Source organism: Chenopodium album, chromosome 24 (assembly GCF_948465745.1).
Source record: "Chenopodium album chromosome 24, dcCheAlbu1.1, whole genome shotgun sequence".
In the NCBI taxonomy this organism is placed as follows: Eukaryota; Viridiplantae; Streptophyta; class Magnoliopsida; order Caryophyllales; family Amaranthaceae; genus Chenopodium; species Chenopodium album.
Genome location: NC_137857.1, coordinates 20,840,888 through 20,854,516, shown reverse-complemented (window position 1 = coordinate 20,854,516; position 13,629 = coordinate 20,840,888). Strand labels below are relative to the sequence as shown.

At 38.0% G+C, this 13,629-nt stretch overlaps 1 pseudogene; it reads right to left on the bottom strand.

Annotated features, from left to right (window-relative positions):
- Positions 1–8,641: 8,641 nt before the first annotated feature.
- LOC145612784 (small nucleolar RNA R71) lies at positions 8,642–8,740 on the bottom strand (annotated as a pseudogene).
- Between the last annotated feature and the right edge of the window lie 4,889 nt (positions 8,741–13,629).

Below are 13,629 nucleotides of genomic sequence, written 5' to 3'. Positions count from 1 at the left end.
ATCAAGCCTTTTCAAGTTCATTAGAAAGAGCATGTAAAAAATGGGTGCTTCTTCCTATTTTGCTCGAATTTGCTTGATTTCGATTCTACCAATCCTTAAAACCTTAAAACTGCTTTGTTTTTGTTATTTCTATGATTGGGAATTATAAATACGTATATTTAATATTATTCAAGTTTTTTTAGTTCATTAGAAAGAGCATTTAGAAAATGGGAATGCTTCTTACTATTTTGCCCGAATTTTCTTGATTTTGGTTCTACAAGACCTTAAAACCTTAAAACTTGCTTTGTTTTTGTGATTTATTTTGTGAGGAAGTTATAAATACATATATTTGACATGAATCAAGTCTTTTCAAGTTCATTAGAAAGAGCATGTTGAAAATGGGTACGCTTTTTCCCATTTTGCCCGAATTTGCTTGCTTTTGGTTCTACAATACCTTAAAACCTTATAACTTGTTTTGTTTTTGTGATTTATGTGCTTAGAAAATTATAAATACATATATTTGATATGATTCAAGAATTTATAACTTCATTAGAAAGAGCATGTAGAAAATGGAAAGACTTCTTACTACTTTGCCCGAATTTGCTTGATTTTTATTCTACAAGACCTTAAAACCTTATAACTTGCAATGTTTTTGTGATTTATTTTGTTAGAAAGTTATAGATACATATATTTGACATGAATCAAGCCTTTTCAAGTTTATTAAAAAGAGCATGTAGAAAGAGGAAATGCTTCTTACTATTTTGCCCGAATTTGCTTGATTTCAGTTCTACAAGACCTTAAAACCTTATAACTTGCTTTGTTTTTGTGATTTCTATGCTTATGAATTTATAAATACATATATTATACATGATTCAAACAAATATAAGTTCATTAGAAAGAGCATGTAGAATTTGGGAATGCTTATCACTATTTTGCCCGAATTTGCTTGATTTTTGTTCTACAAGACCTTTAAACCTCATAGCTTGCTTTGTTTTTGTGATTTATTTTCTTATGGAGTTATAAATACATATATTTGACATGATCCAAGAATTTATAAGTTCATTAGAAAGAGCATGTAAAAAATGGGAACGTTTCTTCCCATTTTGCCCGAATTTGCTTGGTTTTGGTTCTACAAGACCTTAAAACCTTATAACTTGCTTTTTCTTTGTTATTTATTTTCTTAGGCAGTTATAAATATGTATATTTCACATGATTCAAGAATTTATAATTTCATTAGAAAGAGCATGTAGAAAATGGGAATGCTTGACGTGGGAAAATTAGGTCGTTGGACTAATCCTCCTAAGCCAAACAAAATTTATAAACACTCAACAAACCTAAATACAAGTATAGAGGTAAGTCAAGGGTCGAACCCAAAGGAACGGTAATGTCTAAGTGCTTCCAATTATGTGCCTAAGCTAGGTCGAAGACAAAGGGTAAAAGAGGACACTAACAACTACTAAGATAAAGAAACCAAACAAGTAAAATGCTAGGGATTAGGATTCACTTATAATAGAAATGAACAATGCAAATTGGTTTAGGAAGTTGACTAAGTCAATGAATGTGAGGGAATATCAATTATGCAACCAAAAGAGCATATCAAGCTATTCTCCTAGAGGTCTAACTAGCGTCAACTACGATAAACTCTAGCTAGGAAACATCACAAGATACCTCAATCGTGTAAATGCAAGCCACAAATCAATGGTCCGTATCAATGTGAACTTACAATGCAATCTAATGTGAATAACTAGGGTGATCAAGCCTAAATCAAGCACACACATGCACATAATCAATTAACCAATTTAATCAAATCATTAACTCCATCAAAATCCCCAATCTACATCAATCCATTACATAATATAAGCTTCACCAAATCCCTAACCAAATAACTACTCTAGAAACATCATCAATTCAACAAACAACTAAAATAATCAACAATCAACAATCAAAGAATCTACAATTCAAAGAAGAACAATTACTCTAAACAAACATCAATCATCAAATCATCAAAATCCAATCAAAATCAAACAATCTAAACATGAATACTAAGCAAACCAAAAAATGAGATAGAGTTTAGAAATGCTCATTGATAATAGAGTAGATCTCCAATACAATTGTCACCATTGGATCTTCAATCTCTCAATCACCATTGAAATTCTTCACTTTCTCTCTCTAAAATCTACTCCTAAAACTAACCCCTAGATCTAGAGAGAGAAGCTCTCAACTAAGCTAAGAATATGATCTCATTCTATTATGAAACTTCTTACAAAAATTAGGTTCAAATAGGTATAAGAAGAGAGAGAAAATCGTCGAAATCCGATCGGAAAAGACCCACGTCGGTGCGGCCGCACAACAGAGGATGTGCGCCCGCACCACTATGATGTGCGCCCGCACCACCATGGTGTACGGCCGCACATCCTTCGTGTGCGCCCGCACCTTCTGCGCGTGCGGCCGTACTCAGCTGGGTTTCTTCGAATCTTCAACTCTTCAAGCTCAAGGGGTGCACACATGATTTATGATGGTGATGGAGGACAAGGTAGGCAGTAGCTAAGGCTTAATATTGAGGGCACACACTTCCTTTGAAGGGAGCACAAGAGAAGAGCCAAGACTTGGAACTTCAACTTCTTTGCATCTTGAGCTTCCCAAATTCCATGAACTTGATCCAAAAGCTTCTTCCACCATAGTGGATCACCAAAATCAAGACCCGAACCTCGTCCAATACCTACAACCACGAAAATAGAGCAAATAAAGAAGAAAAGGCTAGACAACCGACGAAATACACAAAAGCTACAAAATAAGAGAAGAAAGGTAAAACTAAGCAACAAAGCATAAAACTAAGCACTTATTAAGCATGAAAGCTAGAAAAAGAGAATAGAAAGGACCTAAATGCTCGTCAAATGTGTGCCATTTATGACACACATCAATGCTTCTTACTATTTTGCCCGAATTTGCTTGATTTTGGTTCTACAAGAACTTAAAACCTTATGAATTGCTTTGTTTGTGTGATTTCTTTTGTGAGGAAGTTATGAATACATATATATAACATTACTCAAGCCTTTTCAAGTTCATTAGAAAGAACATGTAGAAAATGAGAATGCTTCTTCCTATTTTGGCCGAATTTGCTTGATTTTGGCTCTACAAGACCTTAAAACCTTATGACATGCTTTATTTTTGTGATTTATTTTCTTAGGAAGTTATAAATACATATATTTGACATAAATCAAGCCTTTTCAAGTTCATTAAAAAGAGCATGTAGAAAATGGGAACGCTTCTTCCCATTATGCCCGAATTTGCTTGATTTCGGTTCTACTAGACCTTAAAACCTTATAACTTGCTTTGTCTTAGTGATTTATATGCTTAGGCAGTTACTAATACATATATTTGACAAGATTCAAGCCTTTATAAGTTCATTAGAAAGTGCATGTAGAAAATGGGAACGCTTTTTACCATTTGGGCCGAATTTGGTTGATTTTGGTTCTACAAGACCTTAAAACCTTATAACATCTTTGTTTTTGTGATTTCTTTTGTTAGGAAGTTATTGTTTTGGGTGTTTTTGTCCCTCGGGAGAGTTACAGCTCGAATACTGGTCCGGAGCGGCCTGTACCTGCAAGACAAACAGAGACACCTGTTGGTTGGTGCTCCGCCTCCGACGATCAAGTTAGTAACTTGGAAGGAGAGAAAAAGGTGCGGAAATTTGGGTGGGGATCTGCTAGGATTTCTAGCTCAGTTGTCTCTATCAAAGGCACAGTTTGTAATAAATGGAAAAACGTGTCCTCCAAAAGGGGGGAATCTCCCTATTTATAGGGTCCTTGGGATTTGTGCCCCAGATTAGGTCACAGAACCCTAATCAGTGATAGGCTGCGCCGCATTGCGGCTTTCTCGGGATTTGGGCCTGAAGGCCGACATTTTCCCCCAAGTATCTGGGATAACACGTGTCAAGCAGGGATAGGTCCATTTTGGACCATTCTCGGGCTGACACGTGTCGCCCTCTGATTGGGCCACATGGCGGGGTAAAATTACCCTAAACATTTGCCCCTCTTGTAATTTAGAGTAGTTCTTTAGTTAGTCTAGATTTTATTTCCTTGATTCTTTATTTTCTTTGGTAGTTTAGCTTTTCTTTCCTTTAGTTGTATATACTTCTTGCTTTGTTTATTTTCTTTTATTTGTTGTTTTCTTTTATTTATTTTGAAGTTACTAACCATTTTCTTTGTTCATAGTTTCTTTTATTTCTTTTTCTCACTTGGTTCCTTGAAGAGCTTATGGATATGGAATGCTACGAGGTGGTTTCTTATTGCTTCGTTTATTTTTGATATGCTTGGAATCCCGGTGAGACCTTTCTTATTTTTTCTCTTTATTTTCCTTGGTTGCATAGAATAGGATTAGTTTAGGAGAAGTTGAATGGTTCGAGGATGGATGCTTGTTAACACGTAATGTGTTTGGGATCGGTGACTTTGTTGTCTATCGATCACTTGTTTGTCGATTGGGATTTTTATGTGTTTAACATGCTTTCTAGTCCTTTGCATGCTTTTCTCCTATGTTTTCCTTTCCTATGTCTCCATTTCTTTTCTTTTACTCTCTTTTATTTTACCTTTTTTTATCTTACTTTCTTTTATTTTTCTTCTTATTTTTGATGTGATTTTGAGGCATTGTTTTTCATTTCTTTTCTTTTGAGATGAACCTTGTACATTGGACTTGTCTTTTGCATGACTTTCTTCCTAGGTTGTAAAGGTATGCACGGTTTGAGATTATGTTCGGTTGACTCTAGGATAGTGTATGCTAGGGTAGTTGGTTTGAACTAGGAGGATCATGAAGCCGGATTCTACTTGTTTGTGGTATGTTGGAAGTTGCTTCTTATAGTTGATTTGACACCATTGGTGAGTTTTTGCCGCAACCTTGTGAGGTTACTTGTTTTTCTAGCCTTCAACATTCCTTGTATGAGCGGCGTGGATCCTTGACTATGCAAACCTAATCTAATAAAGCTTGATGTATGATTCTCAAACACGAGACCGAACTATCTAGGAAGGACAAAGGCACATTTTTCGGGGTGGTATCTTTCATTTTTACTTTATTTTGTTATTTTCTTTTGTTTTGGGTTTACATTTGCCTTCTTGCAACCATTTGAGCCTTATCCTTTCTTTTCAAGCCACATCTTTAGTTATTTGACCTTTTGTTTCATTTTCTACCTTTCTTGATTTTTGTGAAGCAATATGATCATTTGAGATGAAGTTTGTGGTGGTTAAGTTGGAATTTTGGTTTTTATGAAAGCAAGATTGTGTTATGATTTCTTTGTGAATAATGGCAAATGAGTATGAGTAAAAGCCGTCCTTTATAATAAAAGGCATGGACAAATAAGTGCAAAAGTTATAAAAGCCGTCCGAATTTAGCAAAAGGCAAGGACTTTGCAATTACAATATAAAAACACAAAAAAAAAAAAAAATTGAACAGTAAGAATTCAAAAATATTTTGATGTATTCTTTTCTCTTTCTAAGCATTGAGGACAATGCTCCATTTTAGCTTGGGGGAGAAGCGTGTACGCTTTTTGTATATATTTTTGTGAGTATAGCTTCAAGTAAGCTTGGGGGTGTTATTTTTGTTTGGTAATTTCTTGATTGTGGTGTTAAGGATTGATCACCCTTTTGCTTCACTTTTAGGAAAATCACCAAATTTTAAAATTTTTGCCTACCTTCACCCTTTATGCCTTACGTTACAACCTTGGGGAAAGACCTTTCGACCTAGATAGTTGAGTCACTATTCGGGGGAGGGCATCATGGGTCATTGCCTAAGGAAAGGGGATGCATAGTCAAGATTGTCGAGTAGCCTTAAAATATTTCTTTTCCGGTTCCTTCGAGGAATCATTGGGACACTCACCAAGGGGAGATTTGAGACTAGTGGGAAGAACGCGGTAAGATTGTTTGGGATGAAAGTGAATTGTGATAACTAGTTCCTATGCCTAGCATACCCTATGTTTCAATCAACCTTGGATATCTTGAAACGTGCATACCTTAACTACTTGAGAAAGATTGTCATTCACATGCTTTATAGTCTTTATGTTGATTCATTTCGCAAAGATTCGTTTCTATTTCATTTTCTTTCTTTTAATTCTATGGTTTGCCTCATTGATGTTTGGTGGAGAGTTATGGGTCAAACTCTTAGGATACCCTTACGAGACCTCACTCGTCCTCATAGGCGACTTTGGGGTTTAAAGGGCTTGTTGTAGCTAAAAACAACCGTGATTCCTACGACAATGAGTTTTAGTGTATATTCTTATCTTGAGTCTTTCTTTTTCGTTTTTAATAAAATTTTCATCCTCTCTTTTTCTTGCTTTGTTTTGCTCGAGGACGAGCAAAAGTTTAGCTTGGGGGAATTTGATGTGTGACATTTTTGGCACTCATTTGGTTCCTTTTTGGATGATTTTTATTTCATTTTATCTCTCTTTTCTTTAGTTTTCCTTAGTTTTATTCTTGTTTTCTTCATTTTATGCTTTTTGTAGTTAGTTTCTCTTTTTCATGTCTTTTTCTAGTTTACTTGTTATTTTTCTCTTTTACTTGCTTTTTATCTTTTGCTTGTAGGTGGTAATTGATTGTCCAAGAATTCCCGGGCTTCCTTTCTATAGTTTTCCATTGATTTTCATGCCTAAAGCTTGTGCAAGAAGTTTCAAGTCAATGAGAGGTTCAAGGAGCATGCTTCAAAGTCTTGTTTATGCCTTCCTCATGGCTCATTTCCTTCAAGAAATTCAAGGAAGTTGCTGCCTACCTTGTCCTCCATCATCATCATCTAGGATGCGTGCACCTCGTGAGCAAGGGCAAGGAAGAAAGGAGGAAGCTGCAGCTATGTGCGGGCGCACTCAAGGAGTGTGCGGCCGCACATCTGTCGTGTGCGGCCGCACATCAGGTTTGTGCGGGCGCACATTCCTGGGTACACTCCTTCGAGCGCCCGCACTTACGAGGGTCTATTTTTGGGCGTCATTGCCGACCTCTCCTTTGTATATATAGTTATTTCTACCTATTTTTGGAAAAGGAAGTTTTTAGTTTTAGATGGAATTTGATAGTTAGTTTTTGGGGAGAATTTTAGAGAGAGAAACTCAAGAACTAGAGAGAGAAGCTCATGATTTTTGGTGATTGCTCAAGGATTCCTCATTGTATTTGATCTTTGGATTAAAGTTTTGTAAGGATCTTCTTCTTGATTTCAATACAAGTTTGATTTTAGTTGATTTCATTAGTTTTTCATATTGTTGATGATTGATTTGGATTTTGATTGAATTTTGATTGATTTTGATTGATTGTTGGTTTAATCTTTGAATTCAAGTATGTTGATGATGGAATTGATGATTGTTGTAGTTTTGATCTCCATTTCTATGGCTAGTGAGTAGTTTCCTAGCTAGGGAGATGGTGAAGCATGTATGAGTGATGGAATAGTGTAATTTGGGGATAATTGATGGAGTTGATGATATGATTAAACTTGGTTGATTTTTCATGTGCATGTGTGTGATTAATTGAGGTTTGGCCATCTTTGATTAATACACTAGATTGCATTGTAAGCTTGCTATGATACGGACCATTGATTAGTAGACTTGCAATTTCACGATTGAGGTGCCTTGTGACGTTCCCTAGGTAGTGTTTAGCGTAGTTGACGCTAGTTAGACCTCTAGGTGAACCACCTTAGTATGCTCTTTTGGATACATGATGATTTTCCTTCATATCGATTGACTTAGTCGGTTTGACCTCCCAAATTACCGTTTCCATTATGATTGCATGTGGATCCATTGCCCTAGTGTCTTAGATTGATTTAATACAAGTTTGCATACCTAGTTAGCCTTAGTTCTACCTCAAACCCCTTCTTGATTCCGAAATAGCTTGATCTAGACTTCGTGCACTTGATATCCATTCCCTTGGGTTCGACCTTGACTTGCCACTACGCTAAATAGGGGTTAGTTAAGCTACAAATTTTGTTTGATAGGGTGGGGTGGTAGACCAACGACCTACCGTTCTCCGTCCCATCAAAATGGCGCCGTTGCCGGGGAATGGTGCTTGAGTGTATGTTGTTTTTGAGTCTATTTCATTTTGATAAAATACAAAAAGATTTTGTTTCTCTAGGCTACACTTGTAGCCGTGCTACTAACATTTTTGTGTGAGTTTTGCATGCATAGAACCCGTGATCGTCCCCTTGTTCCCCTTGATCCGGAAATTGAGAGGACTCTTTCAAGAAGAAGAGTGGATAATAGATCCTTGGCTTATAGCTCTTCAAGTGAAGAAGAAATTCAAGAAGAACAAGGAATGGGTGAAAATCCTAGAATAGCCTTGAAGGAGCTTGGAGTGCCCGGGGCATATAGGTTTGAGAGTGGAATAGCTCCACCTACTACCCCGGCAAATGACTTCGAAATCCGGCCGGCAATGATCACCTTGATTGAGAGAAGGCAATATAGTGGGGCTAAGAATGAGAGCCCATTGAACCATTTGAAAGAATTTGAAAAATATTGCAACACTATCAAAGTCAATGGGGTCTCTCAAGAATTCATCCGTCTCAAGTTGTTCCCTTTCTCTCTATTAGGAAGATCTTTGGAGTGGCTAGACAAGGAAGTGAAGCCCAACTCCTTGAAAACTTGGGATGATGTTACAAAGGCTTTCTTGTCCCGTTTCTATCCCCAAAAGAAGACGGCGGAGGCAAGAGCCTTGATTCAAGGGTTCAAGCAAAGGCCGAGTGAAAGCCTTTATGAAGCATGGGAGAGATTCAAAGAGTATCAAAGGGAGTGCCCTCACCACGGAATCCCCACATACCAAGTGATCCAAATCTTCTATGGCGGTTTAAGTCCCCAAGGCAAGTCATGCCTTGATGGAGGGGCCGGGGGCCCTATCATGAACAAAACCGAAGAAGAAGTTGTGGACATCATTGAGGACGTGGTGACATATTATAGGGATTGGCAAGATGGGGAGAGAGACTCTTCAAGCAAGCAATCTTCATTGTATTCGGTGGACCATCTCAATGCAATCAACAACCTTTCCTCCCAAATGACAAACTTAGGAAAGGAAGTCACCGCAATCAAAGCTAAGTTGGAGAGCACTTCTACCTCTTCTCAAGCTTCTAATCTTCCCTCCCAATTTAAGGGGAGAGGTACTCCTTCTAACTCTCAACCCCCTCCCTCTTCACATAATATGCCTTTGGGTTGCTTGTTTTGTGATGCATGTGGATCGTATGATCATGACTCTAGTGTTTGTCCTAATGAATGTGTTGATGAATTTGACAACAATGAGTGTGAACATGTTAATTTTGTGTCAAACAACAATGTTCAAAGGTTTGATAATCAAAAAGGCCAATGGAATAGGAATTACCAAAACCAAGGCAATTTTGACAACTATAATCATAATGGTGGTTATAGGAACCAAGGGAATCAAGGTTCTCGTGGTAACCATAACCAAGGTTATAGTAGCCAAAATCAAAGCCAAAACTATGGTAATCAAAATCATAATTATGGTAATCAAAACCAAGGTTATGTAAATCATAACCAAGGTAATGGAAACCATAATCATGGTGGTGGTAACCATACTCAAGGTTATGGTTCAAATCAAAATAGGAGTAATTGGAACAATCAAGGAAGGGGAAATTTTCAAAACAATGCTCAAAGAGGTCCCCCACCCGGTTTTGTTCCAAAGACTCAAAATGAAAATTCCTATTCACAACCTTCTTCTCCTAAGACAACCTTGGAAGAGTTGATTGATAATCAAACCAAGATCATTAACACCTATATGGCGGTTAGTGATAAGAAATTCAATGAGATGATGACACACAATAAGATGCTTGAGACTCAAATTACTCAATTAGCAAGCACTATTAAGGATTTTGTTAGTCCTTCATCTTTGCCTTCCCAAGGTGTTGAACCAAAGAAACCCGTGTACTCTATTGCCACAAGTGGTGGAAATGATTTTGATGAGGGAGTTTCTTGTTCAAAAGAGGGAAGAGATGAGAGTGGTGCTAAGGAGAATGAAGTGGAAAGGGTTGAGTCTAAGGAAATCTATTGTGAGGTTGACAAAAGAGAAGAGTATGTTGGTGAAAAGATGAGTGAGATAGAGAGATTTCCCGATCTACCATATCCCCAAAAATATTTGAGATTCAAAATGGATGAGCAATTTGGGAAGTTTCTTGAAGCTTTTAAGGATGTTCATGATTCTACATCCTCTACCGAACCAATTCCCGACATGCCTAAGTACTCCAAGTTTGTTAAGGAGATCTTAAAAGAGAGAGAGGATTTTGATGAGGGTAGTTCGGTGGAAGGAGGGAAGTGCTTAGGTGCTCTTATCCATGGTGAACTCCCAAGGAAGATGGAGGACCGGGGAATTTTTCAATCCCTTGTCAAATTAAGGAAATGGTTTTTGAAAATGCTTTGTGTGACCTTGGTGCTAGTGTTAGCATTATGCCTTTCTCGGTTTTCAAGCGGCTTGATCTTGGTGAGCTTCAACCATCCAAGATAACACTTCAATTGGCCGACCGTTCTATTAAGTTTCCTAAGGGAAGAATTGATGATGTCCCCTTAAGGATTGGAGAGTTTGTTTTTCCGGTGGATTTTGTTGTTCTAGAGATTGAGGAGGATGAACATATTCCAATCATCTTAGGGAGACCTTTCTTAGCTACCTCGGGAGCTTTAATAGATGTCAAAGGAGGTCAAATTACTTTGAGGTGTGGGAAATTAGAAGAGAGTTTTAAGTTAAAACCAATGCATGAGTCTTTATCTTGTGTCCAAGATATTGCATGTGCTAGTCTTTCTCGTTCCATTGATGGTATGTGCATGATTGATTCTTCTACTAACAATGTTTTTGAGATTGTTGATGATGTTTGTGCAAGTATTGATGATGTTAGTGAAGAAGAATTTGTGATTCAAAAGCCAAAGGATGAGAAAGACATTGGTTTTCCAAATTGGTTCAAGCTTAATTCTCATGAGGAAGAGAAAGCTTCCATGATTAAGGATGTTGAAGTCAAGCCGAAGAAAAAGGCCCGTGACTCAAAGAAGGCAAGAAAAAGGAAGAAGTTGAGAAGTGAAAAAGAAGAATTTGAAAAGAACTTTGTGAGAGTTTCATCAAGCAACAATGAGAAGTTGCCAAAGGTTGAAGAAGAATTTGCTCTATCAACCACCTTGAAGAAGGTGGTGTTCTTTGATCCTCCATGATTAGGAGGAAGGGTCGAGCTTAGGACCTTAAGCAAGCGCTTCCCGGGAGGCAACCCGGAGTTTCTAACCTTTCTCTTTGATTTTTGAATTTTCTCATTTTTGTTTCTTTTATTACTTTGTCGTTTCTTTTACTTTTCCCTTTATTTGGATCTTTAGGGTGTCCGTTTGCGGGATTGGAATTCAAAAAATATGCATGATGGATGGAAGGTGTTCATGGCACAATTCATATTTTGTTCGATTCTAGTCGAAATTTGAGGTAAAAGGGTAAGAATTTTTAGAGAGGTGAGATAGGAAATTCATATTTTGAATAATGGAGGAAATTGATACTTAGTGAATTTTTGTGGTGTGTACATGAATTTTCAACTTTGAGGACTTTGAAAATGATTTTAGCTACTGCCTATGTTGTTCCTCATCACCATCATAATTCATGTGCGCACCCAAATAGGCAGTAAGTATCAAAATTTTTGAGAAAAAAAGAAGGAAGGAGCACGCACAGGGATGTGCGGCCGCACACGAGGCATGTGCGGGCGCACAGCCTGCGTGTGCGGGCGCACATCAGCGCTGTGCGGCCGCACAGATGCTGAACGTGCTATTATCTTCTTCTTCCTCCTTCTTTCCCTTCATTTCCTTCATTCCTCATCTCAAACCTCACGAACACCTCCTTCAAACCCTCCTCCTTGTGCGCATCTCCAACCCTCTCATTCATCATCTACAATCACTCAAATCCTCACCAAAATCACTCCATTCTCACTCAAAATCACTCACAAATCTTTCTACACTACAAATTCCTCACAATTTGACCCAAATTTCACTCACTCTCTCTCCTACTCTTGGTGACCGAAAATTGGGGGTTTTGTGTGGAGTTCAAATTGCTTGCTCAAAATTGGTTTATCTTGCTTCTTTTATGGTATAATCACTAACCCTTGCTTTAATTTTGCCAATTATATCATAAATTTGCATGAATTACAAATTTGTATGAGCATGAATAGTGTAGTATTGATTTTGTGATTTTTGATGATTGTACTTGATTTTGGTTGTGATTTGGTGATATTTGATGATTGATTTTGCATGACATTGTGTTGTTTGTTGATTTTGTAGCAATTTTCATCAATTTTGGTTGAATTCTTGTGAGTTGAAATTTTGGAAAGTTGGTAGTAAGTGGTGATTTCGGTATTGGCTTTGTGTTTGCTCTTGGATTTATTGAAAAGGAATTTTTCTTGGTTCATTGATATTGTTGATTGGTTTGGAATTGGTTTGATTGAAGGGAATTGTGAAATTGGAGTTTGGTGATTTTGGTAGTAAGTGGTGAATTTGGGTGTGGTGCTCTTGGTTCTTTAGTTTGCTACTTGATTGTTTGTTGGTGATCTTCTATACTTCTCACAATGTCTAAATACCTCAAGAAACTCACCAAAAAGCGAAAAACCGATGTTAGCATCGAGGAACCTCCCCGCCCAAGTACCTCCACTAGGCCTAGTACATCTTCTAGGCCTAGTACTTCCAACCCATCTTCCACTCAAACACGACCTCCTACCTCTCTTCCAAAAAAGAAAAATTTCACAGATAAACAAAAAGCCTTTTATCAAAATCTGAAAGATGAAAGAACCCTCAAACAAACCCGCCATTACTTTCAATCCGATATGCTGAAGTTGGGGATTGATAATGATGTGCGGTCATTGCTTTTGAATTTGAGATTGGGGACTTTCATCGCCGACGCCTACCGCACCTACAAGGAGCCTACCTTGGAATTCTTGGCTACCTTGGAGCTTGTACCCATTGGAGGGGTATATAGGGTGCGGTTCCAATTGTTCAACAACATATTTGACCAATCTTTAGAAGAGTTCAACGCCGCTTTGGATTTTGATCCCCATGGGGATATTATTAACGTTGAACACTTCATCTTCCCGGATTATGATCAAGATTCTTGGTGGGAAGACATCTCCGGTGGTAGTGAGTTCATCGCCAACAAGGCCAAGATCTCGGACGTATACCAACCTTGTCTTAGGGTTGTACACCGTCTATTGGGTTATGTCTTGTTCCCCAAGCAAGAGATGGGGAAATTGAGTAAATTGGAGCTCAAAGTCCTTTGGATATCTACTCGCCCGGAGTTTGTGGGCCGGTTGAACTTGGGCTACATCTTTGCCCAATATTGCTTGGACCTTCACAAAAGGAGGACGGGAGAGATCCCATGTGGGGGTATGGTAACTAGGCTTTTGACTCACCTTCGCCTCGATGATTATCTCTCATTTTGTAAGGAGATCGGGGATGCAGATTCCATCTACCTCGATATGCAACAATTGGGTCAAATCCAATTTATCTCCAAGGGTTTTAGTGAAGGGAGATATGAGTGGCTAAGGGGCAACGAGCATTGGTGCTTCTTGCCTAACCCTAGCTTGACTTCTTTGGCTAGGATTGCCAACAATGTATGGCATGTTCCCAGGTCCTTCCGGCATCCCAACTTTGATTCCGAGGAGGATGAAGAAGAAGAAGATGAGGAAGAA